Source organism: Phyllostomus discolor, chromosome 11, assembly GCF_004126475.2.
Source record: "Phyllostomus discolor isolate MPI-MPIP mPhyDis1 chromosome 11, mPhyDis1.pri.v3, whole genome shotgun sequence".
Taxonomy (NCBI): domain Eukaryota; kingdom Metazoa; phylum Chordata; class Mammalia; order Chiroptera; family Phyllostomidae; genus Phyllostomus; species Phyllostomus discolor.
Window position 1 is genome coordinate 18,573,824 of NC_040913.2, and position 21,150 is coordinate 18,594,973.

Sequence of the window (21,150 nt, forward strand, 5' to 3'; positions counted from 1 at the left end):
TAGTCTTATGTAATAGTTTTCTGCCTTACAAAACTTGAGGCTCAGAGAGGCCAGGTAAATTACCTTGCAACAGGGAGGAATTGTAACCCATCCCACCATCCTTTTGACATTGTTTCCATAAACACTGACTCTGACTAATATGTAGCCTGTAGATAAACAGCACATTTGTATAAGACCTCTAGGAAATAACTTCAGAAGATATGGACTCAGACCTTCACTCATCCCAGCTTTGGAAGATTTGCTGACCTTCAGCTGTAAAACCAGGATGACATAACAAAAGGATGATACACACCAGGCCGTTGCTTGCCTGGTTTCAAGTTCCTGACGGGAACGCACTGTGCTGGTCTGCACACAGAGAACTTTCCAGCCCCCTCCCCTTGATCTCTTTGTTCTGCTTTCCCTCTCTTTCCTTATAAAAACCTCTGCCTGCACTGAGATGTGAAGATGGGCTTTGGGACAAGAGTGCCCCATCTTCTCGGGAGGCTGCCACTCGAATAAAGCCCTTTCCTTCTCACCAGTACCTGTCTTATGTGTTTGGCTGGCTGCAGCCTGCCACTGGATCTGTGTTCAGTAACCACCTGTGGGAGGACGCCCAGTAGGTAGTGGAACTGGGACCCAAATGTAATTTTGTTGGACTCCCAGGCCTATCTATGCCTTTCTTTCCTTTGCTAGTATTTCTGAAGGGGAGGTAGGTTTATCCTGGTGGCACATCAGAGACTGGATTCGGCACATAAATAAACACCTTCTTTGAAGAGGCATGGTTTTTACAGCTATGTTCTCCTTACCGGAGGTGATACTGGTTTTCCACTTACAATAGTGATAGTATAGTTCTGTTTTTCAACTCATAGTTTCCAGGTGAATAAAATGAACTTAAATCAAGTAAAAATAGTATTTAGGCATGTGAAAAATTGGGACGATAACAAGAGTGCTTAAGTGTGGACAATGTTCTAGGTCACACGTCACTGTTGGCTGTTGCGGGGCTGAGCGCCAGGGGAGGCTGTGCAGCATGCAGCAAAGAACCCCGGGACCCAGGAGCACAAGAAAAATGGTTTTTAAAAGTGGCTTATTTATTCAGGGCTCACATTATATGTCCGGCGTGACCGAGGGGAACAGTGGCAGGGGTGGCGGTGTCTCCGTTCCATGCAGTCACTCAGGAACCAAAGGTGACAGAGATCCCACTGCTCACTGTTACTCAGTGGGAAGCCGGGGGATTAGGCAGAGACCAGGTTCGTGCAAGGTTAAAGCGTTTGGACCTTATCCTGAGGGCAAGAGGGATTAGTGCTTCTAATGCCTTTTGTTCTATTCAGTGCAAGCAGAGTGTGGAGGCCCAAGGAGATAATACAATGTGTTGCCTGGGGACCTATCACTAAGATTTTTGAGATTCAAACCTAATATATGAAAATCCAGGCTTATACTGCAAATAAACATGGGGATTGTTCAGATCGAAACAGGGTTCTTTGCTTAAATAAAGGATTAATTGCAGGGTCCCCTTTAAGAATAAATAGCATTTCGTATGCGCTATTTCAAATGATAATTTATTTAATTCTGGGCCAACCAACTTTTTAGAAACTCCTCTCTGATGTGGAATTTATCTTGTTCACAGTGAAGGTAACAATGTAACTATTTAAAATGTGAATATTATTCCATTAACATAAGAGCAAAATGGAATTTCTTTCCCTATGAGAATGCCATGCGAGCAAATGCAATTTAGATTCTAAACATTGTAGCAAATAGAATTTTGAGAGGAAGAAATATTTCTTTAGCGATTCTTTGAGCTTCCAACCGAGTGGTTGATGTTGCCATCACAGCCCTCACCTGCTTGCACAGCTGTCTTCTCCATCAGCTCCTTGAGGGAGCTAACTTCGTCTTCCCAGCACCTGAAACAGGTCCCGGCTCCAAGTAGGTGCTCAATAAACATTTGCTGAGCGAGTAAATAAGCACCTTCTTTCATTTTTCAAATCAGATTCAAATGCAGAAGGTTTTCTTAGTCAGTTTCACCTCTGCCAGCCACGGCTTTCTGTTTAATTCATCAGCCCTTACCTCTCTTCCGATGGTACCCTTGCTAGAGATAACAGCTAAATCTTTAATCCAAGATAAAGAGGAAATACACTTCAAAAGAGCCAGTGCTTTCTTAAGCTGTTGATTCCTGTGACTGAGTGAGAAAAATGAGTGTACCTGTTTAGTCAAGAAATAAATGCTAGGCAACCTTAGCATAGTTGTCTAGTTCTGGAACATTAAGGCCAATTTATCAGCCATTACACTTTAGTTAAGTACTAACCAGGTTTATGTTTCTCCTCCAAGCTAAGTAATAGAGGAAAAACTCTGATTGCCAAGGGAACACTAAAACCATCTCTTGCACAGTCTTGAAATGCTTGTGGTTTTAATTTCTATGAAGAGCATATGCTGACTGCGTCCAAATGTCATTTTCACAAAGGCCATACATCTCAAGCAGGACAGTCAAGTCACTGAGACATAATTTGCAAAAAACTGAGTTCTTGTTTTATCACCTTCCCCTTTGCAAACATTTCCCCGCCTGCCACCCCCGTATCGGCAAATTTCTAACATGTCTCCTTATGTCCCGAAGTAGACATACTGCTGCAGACCCCAAATTCTGTGCCACTTGTGCCTTTGAGAGCCCTGGTTCCCAGATGATCTCCATTCTGTCTTTCAAGCTTAAGCGTCATTTGTCATCCTTGAAATCTATGTGACAAGCCAGAATTACGGCCATGCATGCATGCGCTTCTGAGAGCGCCACACTTACAAAGAGTAGAGGTAGAAAGCAGATGCACTCAGGGCTCAGATTAGCACTTGAGCTCAGCAATAAAGGACCTGCCAGTAATTAAACCAACTCAGAATAATGAAATGATTGTACACAGTACCGAGGGGGGCCCACCATCCAAATTCTCCGCCACAGCGAAAGGAGAGGAGGACCTGGGCTGAAAGGATGAAGTAGTGACCGGCCAGATGTTTTCTTTTGATGCTCGTGAAACATGACACTGTTCAGAGGCCTTAAATATGCATCTTTGTTTAGAAGAAAGACAGGGCTGGGCTCACCATGTATTTATACTTTGTCTCTGTTTTAGAGCTTCTGGGTCTGGGGACCAACCTTTTTGGAGTTCTTTGTTAGCCAGAAAGGCAATGTGTAAATGATCAACTTCCTTAGGGGTGGGGACAGGGATGGGGACCAGCCATTGTCTACAGGCAGACAGAGCGAGTCTCCGCGCTCACATTATTGTAGTTTCTGTTCAGAAAGCAACCCTTAAAGCCGCTTCGATGGAGGGGAGTGAACAGGGATGAAGAGACCAATTAACCAATTTTTCTTGGCCTTTTCTCACACATAGACACATTCCGTGCACCACCCCAGTTTTGATGTATTATTTTAATTAATCCCAGTCTTTTGATTCCTGCGGAAAGAAGGTTAGCAAATGTAACAATGCTCGGGAGTTTCTTTATCGTAAAAGACACATAATTTCAAGCATTTAATAAGGTAGATTTATTCTGGGTAGTTTAGCTTGCACATTCACTCAAGCAGCCCTCCCCAAAGACAACATTAAAAATGTGATTAGTTAGCTGCCATCAATAACACAAAATAGGAAAATGCTCTCTGAAGGGACAGCTTCGTGGAGGGCACTGCACAGTGTGTAGTAAAAATATATGGCCTAATAAGTTTACATTTGCAGGCTCATTTGTTAAAACTCTTGAATTTCTAATTTGTGTCGGAAAGATAAATGGATGGAGCCACAGTAAAGTGTGAGATTAATACTGATGGATGGGGATTCAGTTTTCTGCTAGCCTCTTACTTCCTCACAACCCAGTAGGCAGTTTATAGGAAAACCAAATGTAAATAAAAAGAGGAACATTATTGACTCTGGTTGAGACCAATTACCAGTGATTTTGTTCCTTTCAACCCCACAGTTAAGGAAATTTCTATAAAATTTAATTATTACATTTCAGTAATCAAAAGTGCTATGATTTGTAATTTGATGTTTGTTAGGTTGGCCCCCAGAAGATATATTATGGAAGGAGCAGTGGGGGCTGTCTTTTTCGTTGCATCTCTCACAAATATGTCCTCAGTCAGATTGTCCCTAAAAAATAATTCTGGGCACAACATGGGAACAAGACGTGGGTTCTGAGGAAAAGCATAGAAACAGCGAGCTTTGGCACGTTCAGAGATTTAGGGAAACAGAATGTGATCACAGGAAAGGAAATTGGTAGCAGAAGGTAAATGTAATACCTCTCTTTGCTGATTTACACCCCCTTCCCCAGGGCATGGCACCCAAGGCCTCAGGCAGCCCCCTGGCATGGCCTTGCCTGCCGCCTCGGCAGGTCCCTGCCTCTCTGTCCCTGGGGGCCGTCAGATCGGAAATGGCAGCAGTGGTCAATGGCAGAGGGAAAGGGAATTAATGCCCAAGACATCTAGTTTGACTAAAGTCTCTCTGATATCATACGCCAATGCTCAGGACGATGGAAAAGCCTGGCTCCTCTGACTGAAGCTCGACATGGTTCTAATCATGAAGCATGCTCCACATTTTGTGCCAATATATCATAAGGTCCACTCGAAGGGGTGGAAATCAGCAAGTTAAATTTCCTTTCCTTCCTCTTCATTCCATCCGTCTTCTCTCTTTCCCTCCCTCCCTCCTTCCCTTCTCACTCTCCTACTCTCTTCCCATCAGAGCAGTCTCCCAGAAAACCTCCCGCCCTGCCTGAGTTGCGCGCTGAGCCCACCTGTCTCAGCAAGCAAGAGGCGGTGTGGCACGGAGGAAGGCGCTTTGGCCGAGGAAGCAGAAAAACCCGGGGGGCGTCTCTGGCCCCGCGGCTTCACAGCCATGGGAGGAGCAAGTCACTGACCTTCTCCGACTCTTACTTTCTCATCTCTAGAATGGGGACAGTCTTTAGTATAAGGGCTGTGAGTAGGGTAAACATGGAACAGTGCTTTAGAAAGTAGTTCAATGTTCTCTCTTTAATTAAGCTGAAAAATAACCTTAAAATGTTAAAAATTGTAAAGGGGAATTAAAAAAATCGATGCGGCGTAATGGGGTGTGGTCATATCGGTAGCTGGTGATGTTACCCAGGGAGCGCTTCCATCCTCATGCTGCCTGGGGGTGGTGCTAACCGGTGCTGGCCGACTCCCGAGCTGCGAGGGGGGTTTCCCTGCGGGGCGGAGCCGAGCCTCTGTCCCCAGGGCTTGTCTACAACAGAAGGCGCCCCCTGCTGCAGCAGTAACTATGACGAGCACTGGCCTCAGGCCATCGGCCTCCAGGCCTGGGCCGGTCTCTCCTGGGCCCTGCTAGCAATTTTTAGCTCGGGCTCCCTGGAGGAATTCCTGAATAAACTCCATCTGTCTGTCTGGCACCGTGCAGCTTGGCTCTTCAAGGAACCATCTCCAACTGGCAGTGCAGGTAAAGTCTGCTTCTTGTGCTGACTGGCTGTGTGAGCACCATGGTTAGATCACTCCTGGAAATGTGGCCTCGTGTGGAGACCTGCTGTTCCTCGAATCTGTTTAGAAATCAGCAGGAGGTGCTCACAAGCCCAGCAGCCAGCATTTATTGAGCACCTACTGTGCTTTAAAAAAGAATCTCTTTTCATAGACATGCAAGACAATGGCCTCGCCTATGTGTAAGAGGTGACCCAGGGTCATGACCTTGCACCTGACATTGAGTGCGATGGAATGGGGTCACTATCAGCGCACATACCCACAAACTGGATTGGTGAAAGGGCAAGAAGTCCAAGTGTATTGACCATTTTTATTGGGATATACTGGTCCTAAAAAATGAAGCAATATGTAGAACAAATATGAGAGGCTCCTGAGTTTTCTTCGGTGAATATTATTTGTAGAAGACCCGAAGCTGCAGATTACTTTAGGAAATTCTAGGAATAGATTTAGCTTGCACTTAAAGCCCCCTTGCTTAGGGCTAGGTGGGATCAGAGGGAGTATAAAACATGCAGAAAAGATATATTCTCTCCTTTTATGGGCTCTTGAGCTAAGGCCACTAGAGGAATTTGTGTTGGTGAGTGAATCCTCCTGTCAACTCTAAAACGGAGCTTTTTCAAGTCTTCTTAGGTGAATTTGTGGTAAAGCATGAAGAGGCAGATTAATTTTGAAACTTACAGGACTGTATTCTCTTAAAAATTCTGAATGGTTCCCTTTTCACTACAAGATAAAAATCCAAGCTCCTCCGCTCAGCCGCAAGACCCTTTGTAATTTATTCCTAAATCTTGTCTTTGCAGGCTCATCCCTTCCATTCTCTACCAAATGCATTCCCGCCTCGGCTACCTGAAACCCATTTATAGGTTTCTGACAGCACTGTGCTTGCAGGCCATGCCGTGCTATTTAGATGCTTTTCCTGGACTGGAGTGTTGCCCTTGGCCCCTGTTGGTACCCCTGCCTCCACAACCTTCCAGGCCACGTGCATATGCTGCCTCAAATGGAGCCAGAATGAGCATCTTCCTTCCAAGGCTCCTCCCTTATGCTTCCGTCCCTTCTAGTACTCAGTCGTTACCTGGCGGTTGTTTGGCTGCTGTTTCTGTACATAAACTATGAGCCCTCCAAAGAGGGAAACCTGTGCTGTTGTCCCCACACGTAGTTTCAGGATGTAGGTACAAGGAGTCTGAAGGGGAGCCATTGTTCCTGATTAGTAGGTGTTTTGTAACTCAGAGCAAGACAAGATGGATCAGCAGGGTGGTTGGTTGTAGGAAGAAGCTAGTCACTTATGCATCATGGCTAAGAGCATTCACAGCTACTTTTTGTAGTGTGTGTGGTTAGGGTAGGCTGCGGTGGCAGGGATTGGCTAAGCCAGAAAGCAAAGGCACATGTAAGTGCTTGGGATGAGTGATCGGCATGGAGGTCTGGGATAACATTTCCCATCATTACTCTAAAAGGCTAACCTATTTTAAAGGGATTTTCAGCATTTTGAGCATGTTTGTGGCCTTTTGCTCTTTAATGTGATAGAAGGAATACGGCTTTTTGGGTGACAGCTCTCAGTCTGTTACAGGGGGGATGAGACTATATAACGTTAATTTGAATAAAGCGCGCTGTAACCGAACGTCCTTTATTTGCCGGTCACAAACTTTCAGATCTGAAATTGTGTGCGGTGTCAGACAATAAGGGACTCCAGTTCCTAGGTTCGTAACTAAGAACTTGAATCCCCCCCAAACCAAGTCCCTCATTGAATCTGAATTTTAGGAAGGATTAGCTCTGTAAGGAATCCTCACTGAGTCTGCTTTCAGTCTTCAGCATGTGGATGACTTCCTGGCGTATGCATGCCCACGTTTGCCTCTCAGTGGGAGGGCGTATTTGACATTTCCAAGGCTACGAAATATGATCTAGAAAATAAACACTGCTGTAGTAGTTTTGATGGGGGATCATCTGTTTAATGTAATAATCTCAGTTAACTTGGAGACTATAAATTAGGCTGGCTTGATTTGTTATCAGTTTTCAGTGCTGTTTTAGCACCTTGAACAACAACAACAACAACAACAACAGAACAAAACAAAAATCCTATAGGATCTAAGGAGAACGGGGTTAAGGATGGGTTGTTATCATTATGGGGAGAACTGCAGGTACTTTGCAGCATCTGAGTGTAGTGGGTTACTTTGATTACTTCTAAGACACAAAAGGCATTTCATGTTCTCAGAGTTAGGAAAATGATAGTCTAGACAAGGGACCTATTGCTTTGTTCTTTATTTTATTTCATGATATCTGTGAACTCTCCTCCCTGGAGGAACCACGGTCTCTCCTTCAGGTTTTATTGATTCATAACAATTATCTTTTATGGGATTCTGTACATAAATGTTTGGTGAATTTTGTGCTTATATAACATTGTTTTGTTAAAATGTTTAGCTTTAAAAAAAACATTGCTTTGATGTCATAGAGACCTCTTTATAAAATTGAAGTTGGCATCGTATCCTGATTATATGAAAAATTGCTTGGAATATAGAAACTTTTATGTCCATCAGATTCCACCTTTTGAAAGTGAAGATAGGGATTTGAGACTCTCATATGGGAAATAAATCTCAGAAGTGCAGGTAATCCCCAGCCCAGCTCAGCGAACACTTGGTGTGTGCTGCTGAACTAACCAATGGGACCCTCGCCTTCCCACCCTGTGTTGTCCGTTACAAGGGTGTGTGTTTACGGGTGTTTAGGGTTTAAGGGAAGGGAAGGAGAAAAGAGTAGACTCTGGAAAGAAAAACTAATTTCAAAGTATTATCTTCTTGTTTTATCAAAATAGCACAGAGATAATTTAAAAGTCAAGACTTTTTTTGGATAATACTTCATAGTAATATATTTTTTAAGATTTTTATTTATTTTTTAGAGAGGGAATGGAGGGAGAGAGAGAGAGAGAAACATCAATGTGCGGTTGCTGGGGGTCATGGCCTGCAACCCAGGCATGTACCCTGCCTGACTGGGAATTGAACCTGCGACACTTTGGTTCACAGCCCACACTCAATCCACTGAGCTACGCCAGCCAGGGCAAAAGTCAAGACTTTTAATGAAGCATCAGTGAGACCCACAGCCCTCTATCCTGTTCTTCCCAACTCCTCAGAGTTGTGCCTCAGAGACAACGGCCTTCCAGCCTTCTAGCTGTTCCTTATGGTCTTTGCCTCTGTGCTTCTGGAAGACACGCTTACACTGCTGTCTACTGAAGTTAATTTATCAGTGATAGAAACATCCGTTGACCTGCTGTTGTGGTGGATGAAGACCGCCCTCTTCACTACACTGTCCCTGTATCACAGTTGTATCACCTTCCTCCGACAGAGCCACAATTTGGGGTTTAAAAATGTTAGCGTTTACAGTATTCTGACTATATTTACTTCTGAACAAAATAGCACACTATGACTAAATTATTTTCAGGGAAAGATTTTTTCCTAGTGTTAATAATTGCCAGTTTTTTTTTCTTGCTGATTTTTCTTGTTGTTTATGTGAATTCTTCAAATCCTATGAACACCCTCTCACTGTCTTTTTGAAGTGATCAAATGTGTCTGATCGTCCAGCAAGGCCTTCACCACCTTGCCTCACCTCTGACATCCTTCCCGCATCCCTTCACTCACTCACTTTTATCTAGGAATTCTCTAGCCTGAGAAATGCTGTCCTATTGGGTCTTTCCTTTATTATTGGCCTGAAATAAAAAAAAATTTCCTATATTTGATTTTCTGACTGTTGGGCCCCATGTCTTCTTTCTTGATTTACTCTTTCTCACTTCACTAGAAAGAATTTCAGTAGTTTATGAGAAAGGATGCATGGGAAATACATGATTTGGGGAGTTGTATAGCTGAAGTAGTTCCTTCTACCTGTTTGATAATCTGGCTGGATATATGAGTTCTGTCCGGAAAAAGTCAAGCCATTGTTAATATAATGAGAACAGTTTGCACAACATTGATGTAGCCAGGCAGCCAAGGAGAATGGACTGGAAGGCACAAGTGCAAATAATGACGACTTCACTGTATCAGTGGGGGTGGTAGACACCGTTGAGTGAGCATGTGTACTGTGTAGTTGTTGCTTTCAAAATGACAGAGAGTTGAGCAATGAATCTGCATCAAATCTTGCATTAAGCTTGAACATTCCTCCACGGAAACTATTTGGATGATTCTGGAAGGCCACAGTTATGGGCAACTGATGATTGGCAGCTTCATGATGAAAACATGCCCACTCATGCATCATGTCTCTTGTAGAGTTTTTTTGGTAAAACATTAAATCACCCAGGTGACTCAGCCCCACTACATCCCAGATTTGGTGCCCTGCAACTTCTGGCTTTTCCCAAAACTAAAACTGCCTTTGAAAGGGAGGAGATTTCAGACCATCAATGAGATTCAGGAAAATACAATGGGGCAGCTGATAGAGATTGAAAGAACTGTGTGAGGTCCCAAGGTGTCTACTTTGAAGGGGACTGAGATGTCATTGCCCTGTGTACAATGTTTCTTGTATCTTGTATCTTCCTCAATAAATGTCTTTATTTTTTATATTACATGGCCAGATACCTTCTGGACAGACCTTGTATAATTTAAGGTTGAATATGACTGTTTTTTTTTAGAATTTTAAAGCTATAACTCCATTTTAAAAAATAGTTTCTAACTTTACTACTGAGAATCCTAATGCATTTTGATTCTTATTTCTTTGTATGTAAATTCCTTTTTTCTGGAAGCTTTTGGAACATACAGCTTTCTTGGGTATTCGGAAAGTTAATGATGTAAGGTCTTTTTTATTTATTTTGTGAGATTCTTGTTGGCCCTTTACATCTAAAGATTTTATTTTTCAGTTCTGAGAAATATCCTTTAATTATTTCTTTGATAATTTTCTTTTTATTATCTTTGTTTTCTCTCTTCAGAATTTCATCGTTAGGTTGTGTGGCTTCCTAGACTGATCCCCCAATTTAAAAAATTTTTTTTCTTCTGTCCTATTATCTGTCACTTCAATTTTTGTCTTAGGTTTTTGAATATTACTTCAACTCTGCCTTCTGATTCTTCTATTTAAGTTTATTTAGGTTCTCACAGCTTCAGTCTAGTAGGGTGCTTTCATGTTCTTGCTTAATTGGTACAACCTTCTCTTTTCATTCCTCTAAGGATGTTCACCTGCCTCCTTCATGGCCTCCTTCCCTTCCTTCTTCCCTTTCAATATTATTTTCTTTCTGGTAAGGCCTCTGCATCTACAACACCCCCCCTTTTTCGTATTCTAGGTTTAATTTTGGAAAGCTTTCTCAAATTCTGATGATCTTTTGCTGTATGTTTATATTTCGGAGTTAAATTAACTGAAAAGTTAATTGAAAGTTCTGAGTACGAGTAGGGCTTGTCAAATAGTGAGCTTTTTTTAGAATGAGTTCATGGCTAGCCTATGTATTTTTTCAGGAATGTGTTAAATATCAGCATCTCTGGGTCTTTTCTCTAGAGCATTTCATTTTCTCAGAAAAAAAAATTCTTGAATTTCCTATGTTGGTGCAGAATGTGGAGTAGAAACTTGCTTACCAGGAGTCTAGAAACTGAGCGGTAGAGGCTTTGCTGAAGGGCTGGGCCTCCTTGTTTTCAGTCTGGTTTCTCACCCCTCCCTGTCTGGAGTGCTAGTAGCCTCTCTGATTCAGTTTCTCTAGGTCTCAGATTCTCTAATACACTGCCCTGTGGGTTTGGGAAGGCATGGTCATTTGGCATCATATCATTGCCAGTGTATGAATACTTGATATCTTCAGTTGTTGAGCCTTTCTGGGGCTCTGTTACTGACATGACTTGCTTCTCGTTGGAAAACATGCAGGTGTTAGCTACTATAGATCAAATATAGCACCTTCAAAAGCTTTTTATTTTCTGTTTTCTTTGTCTCTGTAGGTTTGTGGCTTTCTTTTTATTCTTTATATTGTTTTAATATGCTTTTTGGAGGGAGTGGAGATAAATACATGTTTGCCCTGGCATGGTAGTCCAGTTGGTTAGAGAATCACCCTGATTGCCAAGGTGTCGGTTCAAATCGTGATCAGGGCACGTACAAGAATCAATCAAAGTGCACAAATAAGTGTAACAATAAACTGATGTTTCTCTCTCTTTCTCTCTCTCAAAATCAATAAATTAAAAAATTTAAAAAGTAAAATACTTTAAATACAACATTAAAAATATGTATGTTTAAACTGAGATGTTTATTTTTTTAAAGATTTTGTTTATTTTTAGAGATAGTGGAAGGGAGGGAGAAAGAGAGGGAGAGAAACATCAATGTGTGGTTGGCTCTCATGTCCCCTACTGGGGATCTGGCCTGCAACCCAGGCATGTGCCCTGACTGGGAATCCAACTGGTGACCCTTTGGTTTGCAGGCCAGAGCTCAGTCCACTGAGCCACACCAGCCAGGGCTAAACTGACATGTTTAAAGAGAAGTCCAAACATTTAACTTATTAGTAGTTCTACTTGTACTCTGTAAGATACTTTACAGGTATCTTGTTTATCATCACAACAAGCTTCAGAAGGAGCATTGGCATCTTTACTTTGTAAATAACGAATCTGAGTTTCAGAAGAAACAAGAAATTGGTCCAACACCATATGATGGGAAAGCTTGGGTTTAAACTCTGTGCATTCGACTCCTGAGAGGCATCGTTTTCTGTGGTGCTGCAGCACCTCTTTTTCTTTCCTTTCCTTTTTTTATCCTCACCTGAGGATGTATTTTCATTGCTTTTTGAGAGAATAACATCCATGCAAGAGAGAAACATTGACTGGCTGCCTTTTGTACGCAGTTAAAACGGGGATTGTCAGCCCTCTCAGACTGGGGAATCAATCTGCAATTAGGCATTTTCTCTGACCGGGAATTGAACCTTCAACCCTTCAGTTATGGGTTGATGCTCCAACCAACTGAGCCACATTGGCCAGGGCTATAGTACTTCTTTTTCATGTGAAAAACAATCTTCATTTTACCATGTCCATGGGTCCTACAGTGGTCTTATGTTTTTACCACTTTGGTAGATAGGCAGCCTCTTGATGGACCCAAGTAGCAGAATATCCCCCCTACATGTTCTGGTCCTCAGGTAGCCTCTCTGTGCCTCCCTCATCATGTCAGCGGGGCTCTCCCTTTGGTGAATCCCAGTCTATGTCCCTCCCATTCTCCATCACCACTGTATCCAAATGTTACTCTGGCTCCTGATTTCCATTCTCCCACATGAATATTTTACACTCACTCTGCTCTCCTCCAACTTTAACATCCTCTTTTCCATACTCATGATCAACCAAACGCTTGGTTTGTTTCATCACTGAGAAACTGGAAGCTATCAGAGAGGAACTTCCATGTCCTCCTTCTATTAGAATACTAACTTGTCTCCATGCCAAGCATTCTATGTTCTCTCTTGTCGTACTGGATGAACTGTCCTTTCTGCCAGTTTAGGCCAACTCCAACTTGGGGTGCTGGATCCTTGCCCTTTCAGCCTGCCTAAAGTCTCTTGCATCATCATTTTTTTCTTCTCTATTAGAGCACTTCTATAATGTACATCAAGCTATAGTATTCTCTATTTTTAAAAAATCTTCTTTGACTCCTGGTCTCTCATCTCGCTACCCTTTCATCTCTCACCTCCCTTTTACATAAAACTTCCTTAAGTTGCCTGTATTAGCTTTCATCACTTTTGTTCTTATATTATTTCTTTTTTTTAAGATTTTATTTATTTTTTTTAGAGAGGGGAAGGGAGGGAGAAATAGACAGAAACATCAATGTGTGGTTGCTTCTCGTGTGGCCCCCACTGGGGACCTGGCCCACAACCCAGGCATGTGCCCTGACTGGGAATCGAACCTGCGACCCTTTGGTTCGCAGCCCGTGCTCAATCCACTGAGTTACACCAGCCAGGGCGTTATGTTATTCCTTGAATCTTCTCAGATCAGGCTGTTGGACTTTGTACTCCCTGAAACTACTTTCACCAAGAACACCGAGGGCTGCCCCACTGCCGAGTCCACTGGATGATTCCTGGTGTTTGTTTACTCAGTCTGTCAGCCGAGTTTCACTCCATTGGTTCTTTTTTTCTTCTTCTGGAAATACTGACTGCATTTGGCTGGACACTGATGGATTTTTTTTCTTCCTTTACATGCTGTTTATTCTAGACTCCTTTCCCAGATCATCCTCCTCTCTCTGACCTCCACATACTGGAATGCTCAAGAGCTGTCTCTGGCTCTCTTCTTTCTTTGCATTTTCATTTCCTAGATGATACATCCATTTCTGAGGCTTTAATACCATCTGCACACTGATGATGCCAACATTTGTTTCTCCACCCTGAGCCTCAGACTTGCACATTCTATCACCTGCTCAACATCTTCCCGCTGTTGTCTAACCAGCTTCTAAAATTTAACATAGCCCATAGAACTCTTCCCTTCACACCCGTTCTTCCCTCAGTGTCCCTCATTTCTGTCAATGATTCCTCTTGCACTCAGTATTTCTCAGTCTCCACACCCCGAAGCCGTCCTTGCCACCTCTCTTCTCACGCGTACAGTCCGTTAGCAAATCCAGTTGCCTCTGCCTTCAAAGTGGATTCCACGCATGACCCCTTCTCAGCGTGTTCATCCGTAGCACTCTAGTTTAAGCTGTCCTCATTTCTTGCTTAAGACGATAGCATCCTGACTAGTTCCTCTGCTTCCACAATTGTCTTACTGGGGTTTATTCTTTACACAGTAATCAGGGTGATGTTTTGAGAGTAAGAATGAGGTAATCCTATACTCTGCTTAAAAGCATCACATTGCTCTGTTCTGTTTTGTTTTTGTTTTTTTTTTTTTTCACAGCATGTGCCAGTATGGGACACTATGTAACTACTTCCTTTTTTTCTTAGATGTATAACTACTTTTAATGTAACTATTTACTTTATTTACCACCAGAGTGTAAACTCATTGAGGGCTGGGGCATTTGTTGGTCTTATCCACCACTGTTTTCGTTTGTCTGGATTGCTGAAACTAAAATACCATAGCTTATGTGGCTTAAACAACATCAATTTATTTGTCATAGTTTTGGAGGCTGGGAAGTCTAAGATCAAAGGGCCAGCGATTGAGTGTCCGGTGACACCCTGCTTCCTGGTTCATAGATGGCCGTTTCCTCGCTGCGTCCTCACACAAGGAAAGGGGTGCAGAAGCTCACTGGGGTCGTTTTTATTAAGGGCATTAATCCCATGTGTGAGGGCTCCACTCCCATGTGTAATCACCTCCCAAAGGCCCCATCTCCATCCTGGGGATTAGGTTCTAACATGGATATTGGGGGGGGGGTATGGTCAAAAACATTTCTCTATAGCAACCTCCATACTCCTGGTGTCTAGAAGAGGGCCTGGTACTTAGGAGGTGCTAGTAAATATTTAATGACTAAATGAAAGAATGATTTTGGAAGCAGCCCACTCCTGGGATCCTCTAATTGTTTCTTCCGATACTGTGGCTTACTTCATGCTCCTGCCTCATGTAAACAGCCACTCTCCCATGGATCTCTTAAATATATAAAGATTTAATGTTATGCCACTGGTTTTATTGCCCTATTCAATTTATTTAAATGTTGTTTAGAATTCTAGATAATGGGATAAAGTATAATTACTACGTGATTAAATGACAAAGTATGGTTATTGTGGATTTTTCTGTAAAATAGTCTTTGTTTATGAATAAAACCCTTATGGCAGTTTTGGGGAGTGGATAAATTTGAGTTCAATTATTTTATGTTACAGAAAATTTCCTTTGAGCAGGACCTGTGGTAAACATTTAGGTGTCTCTTCATGCCTTGCATGACGTGTGCAGGTGGGTGTGCGTGTGACATGTGTTTTAGAGGCTGGGATGGTTCTGGAGTGGAAGACACAGTCTATGCCCAACCCATATAGTATGCGCCTAATCTCTGAGTTTTCTGATGAAGAATAATGTTTTATTATCTGACGCCCTTCATTTAAAATAGAAGACGCGGTCCTTGTTAGAACATAATTAAAGGCAAGCACACAATATTACCCCTGGGTCCTGTTGAACTGGGCACAAAGTTTGTTTGCTTGTTTTATGTGACACTTTCTTTTTCTTGGGACAGTGTGAGCCTTGGGTTTTTACACATGTTTACAGCAAAATGAAGAGTCCTTCGCAGATAGTATTCTATTAGTTTAGCTAAAGAGCCTATGGCAGTTTACATATAAACCACTTTATGTTTGGAATAATAAAAATGTCAGGACCCACAAACACTGTTAAACATGCTGATATTTCTACACCATGTAAATTTACTGCCCTATTTAAAAGCTAAGCTTATAAAGGAATGTGACTGGTCCTGCACACTGTAGCTGCCCCCAACACTGTGCGGCTGCAGTGAACCTGTGTGCTCGCTTCCAGGCCCAGTGCCGTGTTACCGGTAAATGATTTGCCTGTTGAGTGCTCCCTTTCTTCTTGTAATCCCATAGAAGCCTACCTAGAAAGCATAAAGCGTGTTCTGGAAACATCGGCTCACGTGTAAACAAGTTTCTTTCACAGCCTTTCTCGCAGGAAGGAGGGTGAAATAATGGTTGGCTCCCTTGTTCTGGTTGTTTCCCTCTGTGGAGTCTATTACGGCCGGTGCTTCAGAGGCCCTGACGGAGAGCGGGCTCTCAGATCGCCATCCCGGGTTGTGCGGGAGTACAAGGTCTTCAGTGAGCGAAAGCTGGAGACTTCCGCTGGCCTCTTCAAATGGAATAAAATAGAGGAGGCGAGGAAGGAAGCATGAAAAGGAGACTCGTCGGAACAAAGGATGTGCCAGACAGACAGTAGATCTTGTGTGATTTACTCAGGGCTCGTGTTTTTATTCCTTCTAAATTTTGAAGGAGGGGAAAGATATGTGTGAACACCTATGAGTATATATAAAAACAAATGTGTGCATAAAATTTTGTATCTAAACCACCCGCAATGATTCAGGCCTGACAGCTGGATTCCCTTGAAAAATGAATTGGCGAAGAGAAATTCTTTAAAGCAGTTATAGGCTCTTTTGGGATCAGAGAATGAATTTTGACTTGTGTTTAGAGACTACATTACTATGAGCAGTACAAAGATCTCGATAACATATCCCAGCCATAAAAAAAAAAGATAAAACTAGAAAATGGAAAGTTCGCATCAACTCAAAACTTGGACAGGGGTCAACAGGGAGTTGTTTCACTGTGCTTCTCAGGCACGGAGGCGTCTGCTGCGCTTTCTTGATGAAGTCTGGGGTGGGAGGTGCATCGTGCGCATTTCAGGCCTCTGCAGCAGGCAGGCGCCTAGTTCTACCGGCACTAATTACAGAGTGCTCTCCCGGAGCAGCCAGTACTTAAGTCTTGGCAGTCACCCACACGTGTGCTGTCCCGTCCCTCAGCACCCAACCATGGGGATTTCCCAGTCCACACCTCATTGCTGGGAGACCCTTCCTGAGGAATTCCAGTCGTCAGTTCCTTCCAGCAGCCCTTACTCTTGTTCACAGCCTTTTTGCCAAAATAAGTAAAAGAGGTTACATCGACTTAAACCAAAAGTTCTTCTTGGTTGTGGTTCAATTGTTTCGTTAAACCTTCTGTAAAGAGTCAAGGTTGATCGGAACATCCCGTGATGCCCTAGCCTTTATTCTTGCATAGCAGGCTATATGTAATAGCAGTAAACACAGCCGGTCTTCTTTCCCCCGGATTGTACAAGGGAGCTATTGCTGCTGCTGTTATTGTGATTTAAAAGAAAAGGAAAAAAAATGGAGGCGAAGAGATGATGAGTAATTCTTCCATGTCACCTAATATGAGGTAGAGCCAGAAATTAACTTGTCCCCAAATGGAGGCAATCATGGCAACATTATGCTCCATAAACCTTTAATATAATGATAAGTGGAATAGTGTCAGTAGCACTCCACTGTTGCTAGCATATAAATAATATTTAGTTCTTGCCTAGGATTAGAATCATCTTCAGAAAAAAATCATGGAAATCATTTATTACCCCCAAGCATAGTGCCAGTAATAAATAACACTCTGTCATAAAACAGCACTTTAAAGTTAGAGAAGTACAGAAAAAACAGCGAACCATTGTCTATGTTACACATCCAGCTCTTACAAGAACCTTAAACATGACCGTTTCTATTTTATGAAGCGCTGGAGGCTCAGGACTCACTGACATCTGTCCACTGCCAGTGGCGTCTGCACCGTGTTAAATCGGGCCCTTCTATTTAAGCCCCTCCTCCTGCTGCCTTTCTCCTCTTTCTCTTTTCCACTGATACAGGCAAACGGTTGCTTCACCCTACATTAGGGATATAACCAAGAGGCTATATGAAATGCATTTTCATGGTTGTCCTACCAAAAAAAAAAAAAAAAAAAACTCAAACAAACCACAACAAACCGAAAGCAACAGAAAAGCATTTATCGATTGGCGCCTCTTTGCTCTTCTCCCTAGAATGCTCAGATTAGGCCTGCCCGTGTGCCATTCCCAGAGGCTGCAGGGCAGCTAGTGAGCACACGGCAGGCAGCTGGGGCGAGGTGCTCTCGGGTGCACTTCTGTGAAGCTGGTGGGAGTCCACAGGGAAATGGTCACTGTAGCAGTAGCCAGAGTGAGAGACAAGTAGTGCAAGGGATGCTGAAGGAATAGACAAGAGAGGTTCAGTACAGACAGAGTGACCAATAAGCATACACAAATAAATAAAATAAAGAGTAAATAAGCATTGAAAATGAGACAAATATACAGGGTCTGGCAGAAGTGAGGTCTGCTTGAGTGTGGGTGGGGTAATAACATGGGTGTAATAATTTGTAGTTTTAATTTGAACATTTCACCTAAAATGTCATACGGAGTGCTTGAGTGTGGTATTGTAATGTGACAATTACATGCTTATGATTTTATAATAAAAGATTTCATAATAAAAGGGGGGCATTATTTGTGCCATACCCTGTATATAAAAATATGGTAATAAGTCCAACTATACCAGCAACACAATAAAGGAAAATAAAAACAAGGATGATCAGATTAGATTAAAGTAATCTAGTTTACATCTAAAGTATAAATGTATGGAGTGGTTTAAAGGGTAGAAGAACAATAAAAATGTTAACCAAAATATATGTTGTCAGACAAAGTAGGCTTTGAGACAAAAAGCATTACGAGGAATGTAGAGTGTCACTAATGATACAATAATGAAGTTACCAGGCAGCTCGAGCAACTCTGAAGTCATGTGCCTCTAATAAAATATATTCAGCCCATAATGCAAACATTGATAGAACTAGAGGAAGACATGTCTACCAGCAATAGTGAGAGATTCATTACACCTGTCTCAATCATTGTTATATCAAAAAAAATCTAATGAAGTCATAGAAATCTGAACAACACAATAACAAGTTTGAAATAATAGAAATTTGTACCAAATGCTTAAAGAATACACTTTCACCTGAACCACGAATGGAATGTATAAAAAAATGATCCTGACCTGGATAAAAAGCCAGATCTCAACACATTTCAAAGAATCAGTAGTATATACACATATGTATAGCTTACATCTCCCAGATTTTTAGATGTTCTGGAGGCTTCTGGTAAACCCTTGAGCAACAGCTGTGTGGGTTGCTTTCTCATGGAGACTCTGCTAGTGTCCAAATGAATGGACCTGCAGTGGTTGGAGGTGCGGAGAAATAAATAGGTTTTGTTGGAAGCTGAATTATGGTCACACACTACTTCCGATGATGCCAGGATAGCCAGCAGCTTGTAGTAAAGGTGGCTATTGGAAATCTAGCTGTGAACCAAGGTGAAGAGATGTTAGTTTATTAGAGAGGAATGAAAAACTTTTTGGCATTGAATGATGGCAGGGGAGGTCAGGTGATAGGAGTTAATGTGAAACTAACCACTTCTGCAGTGGCCGGTTCCCGCTGTGCCTGCAGTTTAAGGCCATTTCTTCCAGGTAGTGTATGCTGTATGGATAGCCACATGAAATTGTAATTTTCTGGAAAATATCCTCATTTTGGTTCTTTTCCTATATTTTCTTGTTTCCCAATCTGTCTACTTGGTGGCAGCGTCTTAATTCTTACTCCTTTCTGTTGAGTTGTTAACCTAGATGATATGGAATTGGATGGCCACACGTATGTATTATAAACCTCCTCAGATTATTCTTCCTGTAAAGAGAGCTGATAATTCGGGAGGCAGGGAATATTAAGTGCTGGCTAGGTGCTCAACTTTACTACTGACATTCCTATTAAGTACCTCTAAAGGAAATAATAAAACGGCAGCTTTTTAGAGCCCATCTGTGACTCGTAAAATATGGGTTAAAACCTCCCATTTTATTATACTTTTACTTCTGTAATTATTACTGTAAGTGACAGAATAGTGCAGAGCAATCAAGCAATCGACTCTCTCAACTCCTCCAAGGGTCCACAGGCTCTCAGAAAATGACACAGATCTTACACTTGAAATAGGCTCTGAAAGTCTGAAAATAACAGCCTGATAAAATAAAAAAATAAGTCAAACAAAAATGAGACCTCCCCCCCACAAACAAACTTCAGTTGAAGTATTCAAAATAATGCTAAAGTAATAGATCTGCAGAACCTGGAGCTCATACAAACCTGCTCATTCCCTGCTCCAGCACTTGGGATGACCCCGGGGAATCTGCTCAATGTCTCCACACCTCCACAAGCTCACTCAGTAAGTGGAGGGTGACAGTTGTACTTAGTGAATTTTGTGTTCTGGGTGTTAAGTGAGCTGCTGTATGTAAATGTACCAGCACCAGTTCTGACATATAGCAAATAGTCAATAAGTGTTAGTTAATATGAACTATTATTATTATTATAATAATTAGTAATGCACCTTTTTCTTATTCATGGCCCATTAAATTGTGTGTGATATGTTCGATGTGGTATTTGTGAAGCTATTTGGCTGGGGTCCTGTCTATGTTTCCCCCACCCTAATGTGCGTATCAACTAGTAATTCAAACTGACTCACGTAGTGAAAACCTGTCCTCACGAATGTCGTTAGAGGGGAGACAGCAAATCTAATAGTGTTTATGAATGCTGTGTATGACCACTGTCTTCAAAGTGTTGCTCTTTTAGTTGTAGGGATAACCACGGTCCCTGCCTTCAAGCGTTTGTGGTCTAATACAGTCCCCTGACACAGGTCCGGTACCATCATACAGTAGAACCGAGAAGAGGTTGCACTGGGGGGGGGGGGGTGTTGTGCACGAAATAATATTCAAATTCAAACTAAACCAGCATTTGACCAATAAGCTACTGGTTTTCTGGCACTTTTTTTTTTTAGAATTTACTGCTTTGGTATGGAACAGATCACCCATGATTCTAAATGGGAACATTAGTTACTGTGATTTGCAGTAACCTCTTTAAAATCCCATTGAAATAGTGTTAAGATAGTACAGCTTATGTTTGAAGTCAGGAGAAAACTTTTGAAAAATCCAACTTTGTACTGCTATTTAGTAGAGTTTTCTTTTTTAGTTCTTTGTGGGTCTTATATTCATTCATTCATTCATTTCATTAGCTTTTAACACATATTTATTAAGCTTCTATTATGTGAAAAAACTGTGCTAGGCATTTGGGGGTCTTTAGGCCATATTCTCCAGGTTCAAGAGGCCCACAGTCTAGTGAAAGAAACAACAATGTATCAACAGACATGTTACTATGTCATGTGATAAATTCTGTGATTGAGGAATGAAATGTGTGTGTGCATATTTTTCCTCGAATTAGTTCTTGTGTGTCTCAGAAAAACGAAAAGATTGTGAAACGTGCACTTGGTCCTCTTGGTGCCCTGGGCATCTTGGTACCT